Source organism: Meles meles, chromosome 20, assembly GCF_922984935.1.
Source record: "Meles meles chromosome 20, mMelMel3.1 paternal haplotype, whole genome shotgun sequence".
In the NCBI taxonomy this organism is placed as follows: domain Eukaryota; kingdom Metazoa; phylum Chordata; class Mammalia; order Carnivora; family Mustelidae; genus Meles; species Meles meles.
In genome coordinates, this window is record NC_060085.1 from 48,002,780 (window position 1) to 48,014,807 (window position 12,028).

Genomic DNA, 12,028 nt, shown 5'->3' on the forward strand with positions numbered 1-12,028 from the left:
TTTCTCAAGACCACACAGCTTAGACATAAGGGAGCTGAGGGGTTGCTCAGGCCATCCCTGTGGGGCTGCCCTTCGAGCCCTCCTTCACTCTAACAACACAGAAGATGCAGACTTTCGTCAAGGGTTTGGACATACTCGGAATGAGGTTCCTCCAACACACCTGCTAAGACCGGGCTCACCATCTGGGCTGGCGGGAAAGAATGCCGGACAGGGAGCCGGAGAGACTTGAATTCAAGGCCCAGCTCTGCCTGTGCTACTGATGAGCCATAGGTCAAAAGAATCTGCTAAAAATGCAGATCTCTCTCCGGGTCATGGTGCTGTTTGGAATGCTGCTGTACCCTCAGGAGGATGGCCACGTGTCTCACGAAGGCCAGCGAGTTCCAGCACGCCTGCCTTCCTCCGCAGCTGCTCTGTATCCTTGTCCCAGCTTCCAGGCTTTTTTGCCAACACAGACCCTTGTGTTTGGAATTATCTGTTTCCTCCACCCATTCTGAGCCTTTTTCTTTGTGGTCGAAGCTTTCACGCATCCCCTTTAGGTGACGGCCTCCCTGATTGCCAGTAGGTCACACTCCTCGGGCAGACACCCTGGATGGAACGATCCCATTTCAGTGGCCACAGGACTGTAAGCTCCGTGAGGGGCAGAGGCCATTGCTGCCGCTCTCCTCCATGCCTGCAAACCCAGCCTGCTGCTCGGTGCACCAGGAGAGCCCAGCAAGTGTCTACTGAAGGGCTCAATGAAAGTCTGAGCACCCACTCGGGCCCCCTCCTCCCAGTCGTGAATGTCATCTTGTGTAGGTGTCAAATTTTGTGACTTTAAGAGCACCTGGGTAAAGAGGGAGCTAGTGTCAGTGGGTGGAATTTGGTTAAAGCCCAGAGGGTGTTGCATTTTATTTGAAGCCTGTAAAAGAAAAGGCTAGCGGGGGGCCATCTGGTCTGGTAACAGGTGGACTCCAAAATGAAGAGGAGAAGTTCACTGAAAAAAGCAGCCTTGCCTGTAAAAAACTCACACTCCTTCCCAGAAGAAGGCTGTCACTTGGTTCCTCTCTCCGGCTCTGACATATGCTTCAGTCCCTCGCTCCTAAATATGGTTGATATTCAGAGTTTGCTGCCATGTGAGGAGAGCCTCTGTGAGGACGGAAAACAGCTCCTCCAGGAGCCAATTATCGGTCTCCCATCCAAGTACTAACCAGGCCCGACCCTGCTTAGCTTCCGAGATCAGACAAGATCGGGTGTGTTCAGGGTGGTATGGCCGTAGACAGGAGCCAATTATCGGAAGGGAGACCTCAGTGTTGCCTTCCGGCCCCAAGCCTTTGCACAGTGTCTCACTGGCTCGGATCTAGACCTTGCGGCTCCGAGCAAGATAGCCAGATCTCCAGCTGTGTCTCTGAGGGACAGAGTCGTCGGAGGCTTTGGCTGTAACCAAGAGTCTAGGTCTGCCGAACGGGAGGGTGTGTCTTGGCTTGCGTGCTGGACAGACTCTGGAGCCAAGTTGGATTCAAATCCTGTTCTGCCCCCTCAGTAGCTAAGTGATCTTGGGCCTCAGTTACTGCATCTATAAAATGGGCATAGTAACTGTATCTCCTTAGTATTGTAGTGAGGATTAAATGAGTTACTTTGTGTGGAGTTCTTAGGGTTCCTGGCCCCATACTAAGCATCATAGAAATGTTTCTAGCATTACATTTTTTTTTTAAAGATTTTATTTATTTGACAGACAGAGATCACAAGTAGGCAGAGAAGCAGGCAGAGAGAGAGAGGGAGAAGCAGGCTCCCCGTGGAACAGAGAGCCCGCTGCAGGGCTCGATCCCAGGACCCTGGGATCATGACCTGAGCCGAAGGCAGAGGCTCAACCCAGTGAGCCACCCAGGCGCCCTCTAGCATTACATTTTTTTAAAAAAATCTTCTCAATGCCTGCTCTGGCATCAGGCAACTGGACTAATATTCCTCATGGAGGGGTCTGCAGGCCATCTGCCTCAGAATCACTTGGGTCAGAGGTGGTATTCAAAACCTTTAACACCAGAAAAGGCAAGGACTTCAGAACTGAGGCTCTTATGATCAGAGAGGCCTATCTGTGTCAGGCTTTAACCCCGTAATCTCTGAACCATGGCAGATCTGGGAAAGATCAGGGTTAACTGGAGGGATAGGGGATACTCAGATGTGGTAAACAACTGTTGTGCTTTCCCCAGATGTCAGACTTTCGCTGCTGAAACTGGAACATTCCCAGGCAAACCCGGGACAGTTGGTCACCTACACTCAGGGCATCTGGGAGTGATGTATGTTTACCGACCGGTTCGGAAATAACGTCAGTATTTTAACATCCAGCGGGGCCAGGCCAGTGCCTACTGGCTGAAAGTCAGTCCTGCCTGGGACCTTACGTAAACACAGATTTCGGGGCTTTACCCCCAGAATCAGAATCGCCAGAGCTAGGAAATCTGTCCTTTCAACATGAACTCCAGGCAATTCTGAACCTTACTCAGATCTGATCTGATTCTTTAGATTGTCAGTTTCTGGAAGTCGAGGACTGTGTGTATCTTGCTGGGTGTCCAGGGCCAGCTAAGGGCAGGTGCTCAGTCAATATTTGTTCAAAGGATGGATACAGGTCATAGTGTTGCAGGAGGCTTCGACTATGATGATTAAGGGCATGGGCTCTGTACCTGGACTGTACTCAAATCCTAGTTCTTTTATTTATTAGTCGGGTGATCTTGGGGGAGTTAATTGACCTCTCAAAGATTCAGTGTTCCTCATCCAGAAAAGAGGCAATAAGAGTACTGCTTTATATAGATGTGTGTTAACTAAAGTAACATACCCAAGGCAGTTAGCCTTGGGTTAGCATTTACTCTTAGAGCAGAGTAAATGCTCGATAGAAAATAGCTACTGCCACTGCTGTGGTTGCTATTGTTAATAATTCCGTTTCCTTTTTTAAAAAATTTAAATTCAATTAATTAACATAATGTATTATTGGTTTCAGAGGTAGAGGTCAGTGATTCAGCAGTCTCACACAATACCCAGTGCTCATTACATCATGCGCCCTCCTGAATGCCCAACACCCAGTCACCCCATCCCCCCACCTCCTCCCCTCCAGCAACCCTCAGTTTGTTTCCTGTGATTAAGAGTCTCTAATAGTTTGTCTCCCTCTCTGATTTCCTTTTGTTTTCTTTTTTCCTCTCTTCCCCTACGATCCTCTGTTTTACAGTTTCTTAAATTCCACATATGAATGAGATCATGATAATTGTTTTTCCCTGATGGACTTACTTCGCTTAGCATTATGCCCTCTGTCTGGTTCTATCCTAATTCAGTTTCCTGTAATTCAGCAAGCAATTGCTGAACTGTGTGCCAGGCACACTGGTAAGCATTGGGGTTTCCAAGATGGATAAGAAATTCCACGCACTCTAGAAACACATCTGAGAACGATGAGGGGTATAATGCGCTAGGCACAGCTGTGGCGTGGTCTTTCTCCATTTATCTTGTAGGTGTCCCGAGAGGCCAGCCCAGGTTGATAAAGCACGAGGCTGGGAATCAAGAAATCGGACAGGCGACTTCTGAGGACTGGGAATCCCTGGCAGAATAGAAGAAGCACTTTGTTTAAAGATGTAGCTATGTTAAAAAAAAAAAAAAGAAAGAAAGAAAGAAAGATGTAGCCATGTGAATGGTCATGCCTTATCAGGAAAGGGCCAGCCCATCAGGGTGGCTAGAGGATGGAGTTCATGGTTTAGGGACAGTGAACGGCAGATTATGAAGCTCTGTGTATTTCTAGTTGGTAAAAGACACTTCGTGGAAACTACCAGACCTACCCTGGACTATGGGCACCGCAGTTGGGGGAAAATTAGAACCAGCCTGAAGTCCACGGTAGCATTTGGTTGAGTGACTTGAAGTTCATCTGTTCTAAAACACTGCAGTGTTTAAAAATGAAGTGATAGGTTTATTATACGACAATATCTCCGAGATACGTTTTTGAGCAAAGAAAGCAAGATATGGAAGACTTTGATCCTATTTTTGTATTCAAATAATAAAAGACTATTTCATTCAACCAAGCACTGCCATGTACTAGCTGTGTGATCCAGGACAAGTTCCTCAACTTCATAGTGTCTCAGTTCCTCAAACCATAAAATCACGATAATGAAAGTCACTGCTTCACCGAATTAATGTGAGGATACAGGAAATAATGATCCACAGACAGCGCTGAGCCTAATGTTTAGCTTGGCTGAGACACTCAATCAATAATGGTCTATTATTACCTGTGCAGAAAAAAAAGTCCGGGTCAGTGTACCCCAAAATGGTAATAGTAACTCTTTGTATGGTTGAATGATACATAATTTTTGTTTATTTTCTTTGTGTCTGTATTTTCTAAGTTGCTCCAGTGAACATAAATTACTCATGTAAAAAAGAGAATGAATTTTGATGGCTTCCCTGGGAAGTGCACAGTAAATACTTCTAGAATAACTGAACGCACACTCATATTCCCAGGTTACATAGTTTAGGTGACTTCAGTCACATCAAAGCATAGTTCTTTAATTTGCCAAGGATTACCTCACTTAAAGTTTTAAAAATAAATGGTTCCCTAAATTCTTTCAATATTGTTTCATAAATCACTTACAAAGAACTGAAACTTTCCAGTTTTTAAGTCTTTTTCCATTAAAGATTAAATTAAAAAAATAAGGCTTTATGGGGCACCTGGGTGGCTCAGTGGGTCAAAGCCTCTGCCTTCAGCCTGGGTCATGATCCCAGGGTCCTGGGATCGAGGCCCAGATCGGGCTCTCTGCCCAGCAGGGAACCTGCTTCTCCCTTTCTCCCTGCCTGCCTCTCTGCCTACTGTGATCTCTGTCTGTCTAATAAATAAATAAAATCTTTAAAAAAAAATAAGGCTTTACACAGATAACGACCGTATTAGGGAGGGGGTGAGGCAAATAGGCAAAATAGGTGAAGGGGGTTAAGAAATATAAACTTAAAGGTATAAGATAAATAAGTACAGTTTAGGTAATATTGTCAATAATAGAGTAATAATTGTATGGTGACAGGTGGTAAATACACTTCTTATAGTGAGTATTTTGTAATATATGTAATTGTCAAATCACTATGTTGTATACCTGAAACTAATATAATATTACATATCACCTATATACTCTATTAAAAATTTAAAAGGGGGTTGGGCGCCTGGGTGGCTCAGTGGGTTAAGCCTCTGCCTTCGGCTCAGGTCATGATCTCAGGGTCCTGGGATGGAGTCCCGCATCAGGCTCTCTGCTCGGCAGGGAGCCTGCTTTTCCTCTCTCTCTCTCTCTGCCTGCCTCTCTGCCTACTTGTGATCTCTCTCTGTCAAATAAATAAATAAAAATCTTTAAAAAAAATTTAAAAGGGGGGCGCCTGGGTGGCTCAGTGGGTTAAAGCCTCTGCCTTCAGCTCAGGTCATGATCCCAGGGTCCTGGGATTGAGCCCCGCATTGGGCTCTCTGCTCAGCAGGGAGCCTGCTTCCCTTCCTCTCTCTCTGGCTGCCTCTGTGCCTACTTGTGATCTCTGTCTGTCAAATAAATAAATAAAATAAAAAAAAAAGACCATTTCGGTTCCTAGAAGACATTAAAAAAAAAAAATTTAAAAGGACACCTGGGTGGTTCAATTAGTTCAGTGTCCAACTCTTGATTTTAGCTCAGGTCAATGATCTCAGGGTTGTGAGATGAAGCCCCCCCCCCCGCCCCCCCCCAACACCCTCCTGGCCCCACCTGCCCCAGCGAGCTCTGTGCTGGCATGGAGCCTGTTTAAGATTTTCTCTTCCTCTCCCTCTGCCCCTCTGCACCCTACTCTCTATCTTTCTTAAAAAAAAAAAAAAAAAAAAGAAACAAAGACTCTTTTAGATACAAGTTGTAGATATTCAGATGAAACTGGTTTAAGCAAAATAGAAAAAGATTTATTTTGGCTCTTAGGAGTGTCTCTAGGTGTTTGGCTTTTTGAAGGGGTCCAGATGATCTCATTATGCTTCTCTCTCTCTCTTTTTTAAGATTTTTTTTTTTTTTTTTTTTTTTTTTTTAATTTGAGAGAGAGAGAGCACAGTGAGAGGAGGGGCAGAGACATCTTCAGACCTCAGTGAGTTCTTTGGTAAAATTAGAGAGTTGGTTTTGATGATTTATAGCTTTTTTTTTTTTTTTTGAGGGTACTACGATCCCAGACACCACTACATCAAACCAAATTCTGTCTAAATTTCAAAGTAACTCATTTGCACCATGCCATGTTTTCCCAAATGGTAATGACCTTCAATGAAGTCTTAAAAAGCAAAGAACAGCATTTATTGATTACTCACAGTGCCAAACACAGTCCTAATCACTTTATATATATATATATATATATTACTTCATTTGGCCTTCACAATTCTGAGGGGTAATACAGTAGGCAAAACAATGACCCCCCCCCCCCAACTTTTTCCACATCCTACTCCTGAGAACCTGTGAAGATGTTAAGGTATATGGCAAAGAGGTGGTGAGGTTGCAGATGGAATTAAGGTTGCTAATCATCTGGCATTGAAATGGGAGTTTATCCTGGGTAATCCCACTATAGTCACAAGGGTCCTTATATGTGACAGAGGGAGATGGGAGAGTCAGAGAAGGAGAGGTAATGACAAGAGCAGAGGCCCGGGATGATGCAGGTACTAGATTTAAAGATGAAAAGGTGTCATGCACCAAGGCACGCAGGTGTCCTCTCAAGGTGAGGAAACAGATTCTCCCTTAGAGCCCCCAGAAGGAACAGAGCCCTCCAGATACCTTGATTCGGGAGACTAATTTTGGACTTCCAACCTCCACAACTGGAAGGTAATGCATTTGTGTTGTTTAAGCCACTAAACGTGGAGTAACTGGTTGCAGCAGCCAGAGGAAACTAATGCAGACAGACACTATGAACCTACTATACCGAGGGGAACAGAGTCATAGACAATTTCAGTGCCTTGCCTGAAGTTTCCCAGCCACTACATGACAAAGTCACAACTTGAGCTTGAGGGTACTTGGCTTTAAAGCTGGTGCTCTAGGGGCGCCTGGGTGGCTCAATGGGTTAAAGCCTCTGCCTTTGGCTCAGGTCATGATCTCAGGGTCCTGGGATCGAGCCCCACATCGGGATCTCTGCTCAGCGGAGAGCCTGCTTCTCCCCCCCCTCCAATGCCTGCCTCTCTGTCTACTTGTGATCTCTGTCTGTCAAATAAATAAATAAAATCTTAAAAAAAAATTAAAAAAAAAAAAGCTGGTGCTCTAGGGGAGCTTGGGTGTCTCACTCAAGCGTCTCCCTTTGGCTCAGGTCATGAACCTGGAATGCTGGGGTCGATTGCTGTGTTGGGTTCCGTGCTCAGCAGAGAGTCTTCTCCCTCTGCCCTTCCCCATACTCATGCTCTCTATCTCTCTCTCTCTAATAAATAAATTTAATAAATAAATTTAATTTAATTTAAAAAATCCCATGCTCTTACCCGCTGCACTGTATTTTTTGGTGCCACGTATATGATACAATGTTGGACTGCAGAGGTCACAAAGAAGCACAAGAACATAGTGCCTGGCCTCGGGGAATTTATGAACCTGTAGAGGCTCACACAACCCAGCAGTACTAATAATTACCTTTTACTGGAATGACTGAGTGCCAGGCACCTGACATATATAATCTTTGAATTATTACTGTTATTGTGGAAAGGAAAGACGTTTACCATCTCTTCTGGGCTGACTTGTGTCCGCCCACCCCCAGCCCCTGAATTCGTAGGGTGAAGTCCCAACCCCTAGTAACTCAGAATATGACTGTATATGGAGACAGAGCCTTTAAAGAGGTGATTAAGGTAAAATGAGGTCGTATGGGTGGGCTGTCACCCAAAATGACTGGTGGTCTTATAAGGAGAGGGGGTTACAGCACAGACAAACTCAGAGGGGAGATCGCGTCACCCACAGAGAGAAGATGACCAACTACAAGCCAAAAAAAGAGGACTCCCAATAAGCCAACCCTGCTAGCACATTGATCTTGAACTTTCAGCCTTCAGGACTCTGAGAAAATAAAGATCCATTGTTTAAGCCACCCAGCCGGTAACATTTTGTTATGGCAGTCCTAGCAAACTGATACATTGTTTGTAAATGAAGGGACTTACTCTTAGCCAAACTTTATACATCATGACTGAGAAGATTTGTCTGCTTTGTGTTTAAGGGGCTAATTCTTTTTCTTTTTTCTTTTTTTCCTTTTTTTAAGATTTACTTATTTATTTTTGTGTGAGATACAGCAAGTGAGAGAGAGCACGAGCAGAGGGGAGGGGCAGGGATTGAAGCAGGTTCCCTGCTGAACAGGGAGCCTGATGTGGGACTCAGTCCCAGGACCCTGGGATCATGACCTGAGCCGAAGGCAGACGCTTAACCAATTGAGCCACCCAGGCACCCTTGGATGGATAGTTCTCAGTGAGGACAGAGGAATTTAGGGGCAAGCTGTCTACTCTAGTCAATCCATGTCCAGCCACTTAAGTAGGTCTTGGGTCTCAACACTCCAGGAGCCCAAAGGGACCTCTGTGAAACTTTCCTTTTCCTATCTCCATCTTCCAGGCTCCCTCCTTCCATTCAGGTCATGGCTCCCATGCTTCTCCCCCCAGCGTCTAGCCCTTTGTTTCATTTAATCTCTAGTGTGGCTTTTCTATCTAGTTCCACTGAGGGATGAGGCACGATTCTTAAAGGCAATATGGGCAGGGGATAAGAATTCTGTACAATAGTCTGGTCTTAGACTGAATTATTTAGAAACGAATCAGACTTTTCAGAGCACAAAGGTTAACCTTTCGTTGGTAAATCTGTATAACTCCTATCACTTTCTCTGTCAGAATCTCTACTCTTTTGTCTGAGTGTGTCAGTTTGTATCTGTTAGGAAAGCCTAGATTGGGCGGCATCAACAAATAACCCCTAAATCTCATTGCTTGACACAATCAAGTCTATTTCTTGCTCATGTTACGAGGGTAATGTTTGCTGCAGGAGCCTCTGTTCCTCATAGTCACTGGGGAACCCAAATTGGTGGAGGCTCCATCTGTATTCTACCGATGGCCCAGGCAGGGCAAGAGTGTGGAAAATCATACTGGCACATACAAGCCTTTGCCTGGAAATGAGACATAGCACTTCCTCTAACTTTGCATTGACCAAAGCATACCAAATACGTATCCCTTATGTCAAAGGGGGTAGGTAGGGAAATGCAAGCCTGTCATGTGCCTAGAAAGCGAAAATGCAAATAATTGCAAACAGCCGTGATAACCACAACCGAGGATACATTTGACTGCCAATAACTGTCCATAGGTGGCTAAAACAATGAGGAGATTTGCTACTTTATGTAACAAGGAACCCAAATGTTAGGGAGTTGCTGGCTTCATTCATTCACTGGGCAGCCATCATCATCCAACACCATGTTCCTTTTGTTTTCTGCTCTCCTGTTCTCAGTTTGTTGACTTAACCTTGTAAGATGACTCTCCTCATGTTCTAAAGATGACTGTCTTTGGATGCCTGGGTGGCTGAGTCTATTAAGCATGCCCTCTGCTCAGGTCATGATCCCAGGGTTCTGCGATTGAGTCCTGCATCGGACTCCTTGCTTGGTGGGGAGCCTGCTTCTTCACCTGCCTGCTGCTGCTCCCCTCGCTTGTGCTCGCTCTTTCTCTGACCAATAGACGAAAAAAATCTTTAAAAAAATAAAGCTGGCTACCTTCTTTCAGTTACTGCATACAGATGACAATGCTCAGAGGTAGAAAGGGACGCATACCTGTCTTGTATCCCTTTTTTAAAAACAGTGAAAACCTTCCCAGAGGCTCCTGAGCAATATCTATTCCCCATTTCCTTGGCCAGAACTATATCATGCACTCTTGTCTAAACTACCCGCCTGCCAGAAGGATCAGGACTGTCAGGACTGGCTTAAATGAAACAAGATTCATTCCCTAAGACTGCCCAGGGGGCCAGTCCTCCTGTCTCCCCAAACCAAGAACATTGGCCACTTAAAGGAGAGCCCACCAAACTAGGATCTTGTTCTGAGATAAAAGGAGTATAGAATCACAGCCTAGTAGAAAACTAATAGTGCCTGCTGCCCCAGGCTCCAGGAAAGGAGACCTGAGTGTGAGGAGTTGAGAGAAAACCGTTCTGAATCTTCACATTAAACTTACGAGACAGGTTTTCTTGTCCTGTTTCAGAGATAAGAAATGTGGCATTAGGTATACGTCAGACTCCGAAGTCCAAACTGGGCCTGTCTGTTTATCCATCAAGTTCACTTACAGAGTGGAATGTCAGAATAAGTTTTTTAAAATGTCCTTTGGGGAAAGCAGAAGAAGTTCATTAACCATCAGTCCTGGTACAAATAGGATTTCCATGATCCAACTGGCTACTCACTGAATTCCTTACTGACGTCAACTAAAGATCCCTTTTTAACTAGGAAGAGTGCCCACTTTGTGGCAAGGAAAAAAGAGCAGGTGTGCTAATCTGCAACTATATCCAGGACTAAATTTACCTAGAAAAGGAGTGTGGCCAAGCTGTCTTTGAAGCAACTCTCCATTATCGGAGGGTCAAGGCAAAATGTCTTATGACTCTTACGCTACCAGAATTTTTTTTAGCCTCATCTCCATAGAAAATAGTGGCATCAATTTAAAATTCAGCCCTTCCCTCAGCCTTTGCTGATAGCCACACTGATAAATGTCCTAAGAGCCCAAACTTCAGAATCCAGTTGCTGGGGTGGAAATACGGGGCAAGCAGATCTTAGGAGGGCTTTCAGAGTAGAGCAGAGAAGTGTCCACCGACATGCAATACATTCTGCCATGCTGGACCTCGTAGCCTGCTCCAGTCACTACCCAGCTCCTGCCTGGGCCATTCACTTCAAACCTGGGCAGATCATAAAGAAGGCTCAGGGTCTGGTCCTGCCTACATCTAATAGGTGGCACTACCTTTTTTGGAGACCTTCTTAAAGTGCCATCTAAGAGTTAAAGACGTCGCTGATACCATCACACATAATTCTTACTCCAACCCTTGGAAGTAGATGGCTTTCCCATGAATGAAGCTCAAGGAAGCTAAGCCACCAACCCAAAGTCATAAGGAGGTGGTTGACTGGGATTTTATCTTGGGTCTCATTGCAGACTTAATGGCCTTCACTGCTCTACCTTACTTTCTCTGTTCACTTGAAATACTTGAGTATTTTTTAAACCCCCATGAGAATTCTGCCAGGTGGATATGGACACGACTACCTTATATCAGCTCAGAGAAATTAAAAAAGCTTGCCTTAAGTTTTCCAGCTAATAAGGAGGGGAGCCAGGATTTGAACCCAGGTCTGAATGGTCCCCACCCACAGTCCCCCATGCATGAATTGCTTCCCTCTGTACATGAGCTGCTGATCCTAGCATCCCCCCTTCCTGAGTGAACTACCACCTGGGTAACCAGCTTCTTTATAATTGAGAACTGCCATAGTTTTTTTTTGTTTTTGTTTTTGTTTTTTAAAGATTTTATTTATTTATTTGACAGAGAGAAATCACAACTAGGCAGAGAGGCAGGCAGAGAGAGAGAGAGAGAGGGAAGCAGGCTCCCCGCTGAGCAGAGAGCCCGATGCGGGACTCGATCCCAGGACCCTGAGATCATGACCTGAGCCGAAGGCAGTGGCTTAACCCACTGAGCCACCCAGGCGCCCCAAGAACGGCCATAGTTTAAAAAAAAAAAATCATGAAAGAAAGGATTTTTGTTTGCCTTTACAAGCTGGTTTTGAGAGTCATATATATGTGCGTGTGTGTGTGTGTGTAAATTTTTTCTCTCTTTGAAGTCACTCCAGGTTTTCTAAAGGAGTCTTCTGCTATTAAACATGCCCCATCCACGTTCCCCAGGTCTCTTCAGGTCAGCATATTTAAAAAAAGAAAGATCTGAACGTGTCATTCAGCTCTCACTCTGTATGAATCATAACAGGACTGTACGTGGGAAAACAGCCTAGTTCTAGGAACTGGTAATAGAAGCTGGGGTTTGTCACCTTCATGGGTGCATCTCAGATCCCACATGGGTGCTTCTGGGGCCCATGTGATGGTACACCCTTGACCCAGGGGGAACTG

The 12,028-nt window shown here is 45.1% G+C and overlaps 2 pseudogenes; one reads left to right on the top strand and one right to left on the bottom strand.

Annotated features, from left to right (window-relative positions):
• The window catches only part of LOC123932229, a 41,347-nt pseudogene that overhangs the window by 15,927 nt on the left and 13,392 nt on the right, over positions 1–12,028 (top strand).
• On the bottom strand, positions 1,136–1,257 carry LOC123933281 (annotated as a pseudogene).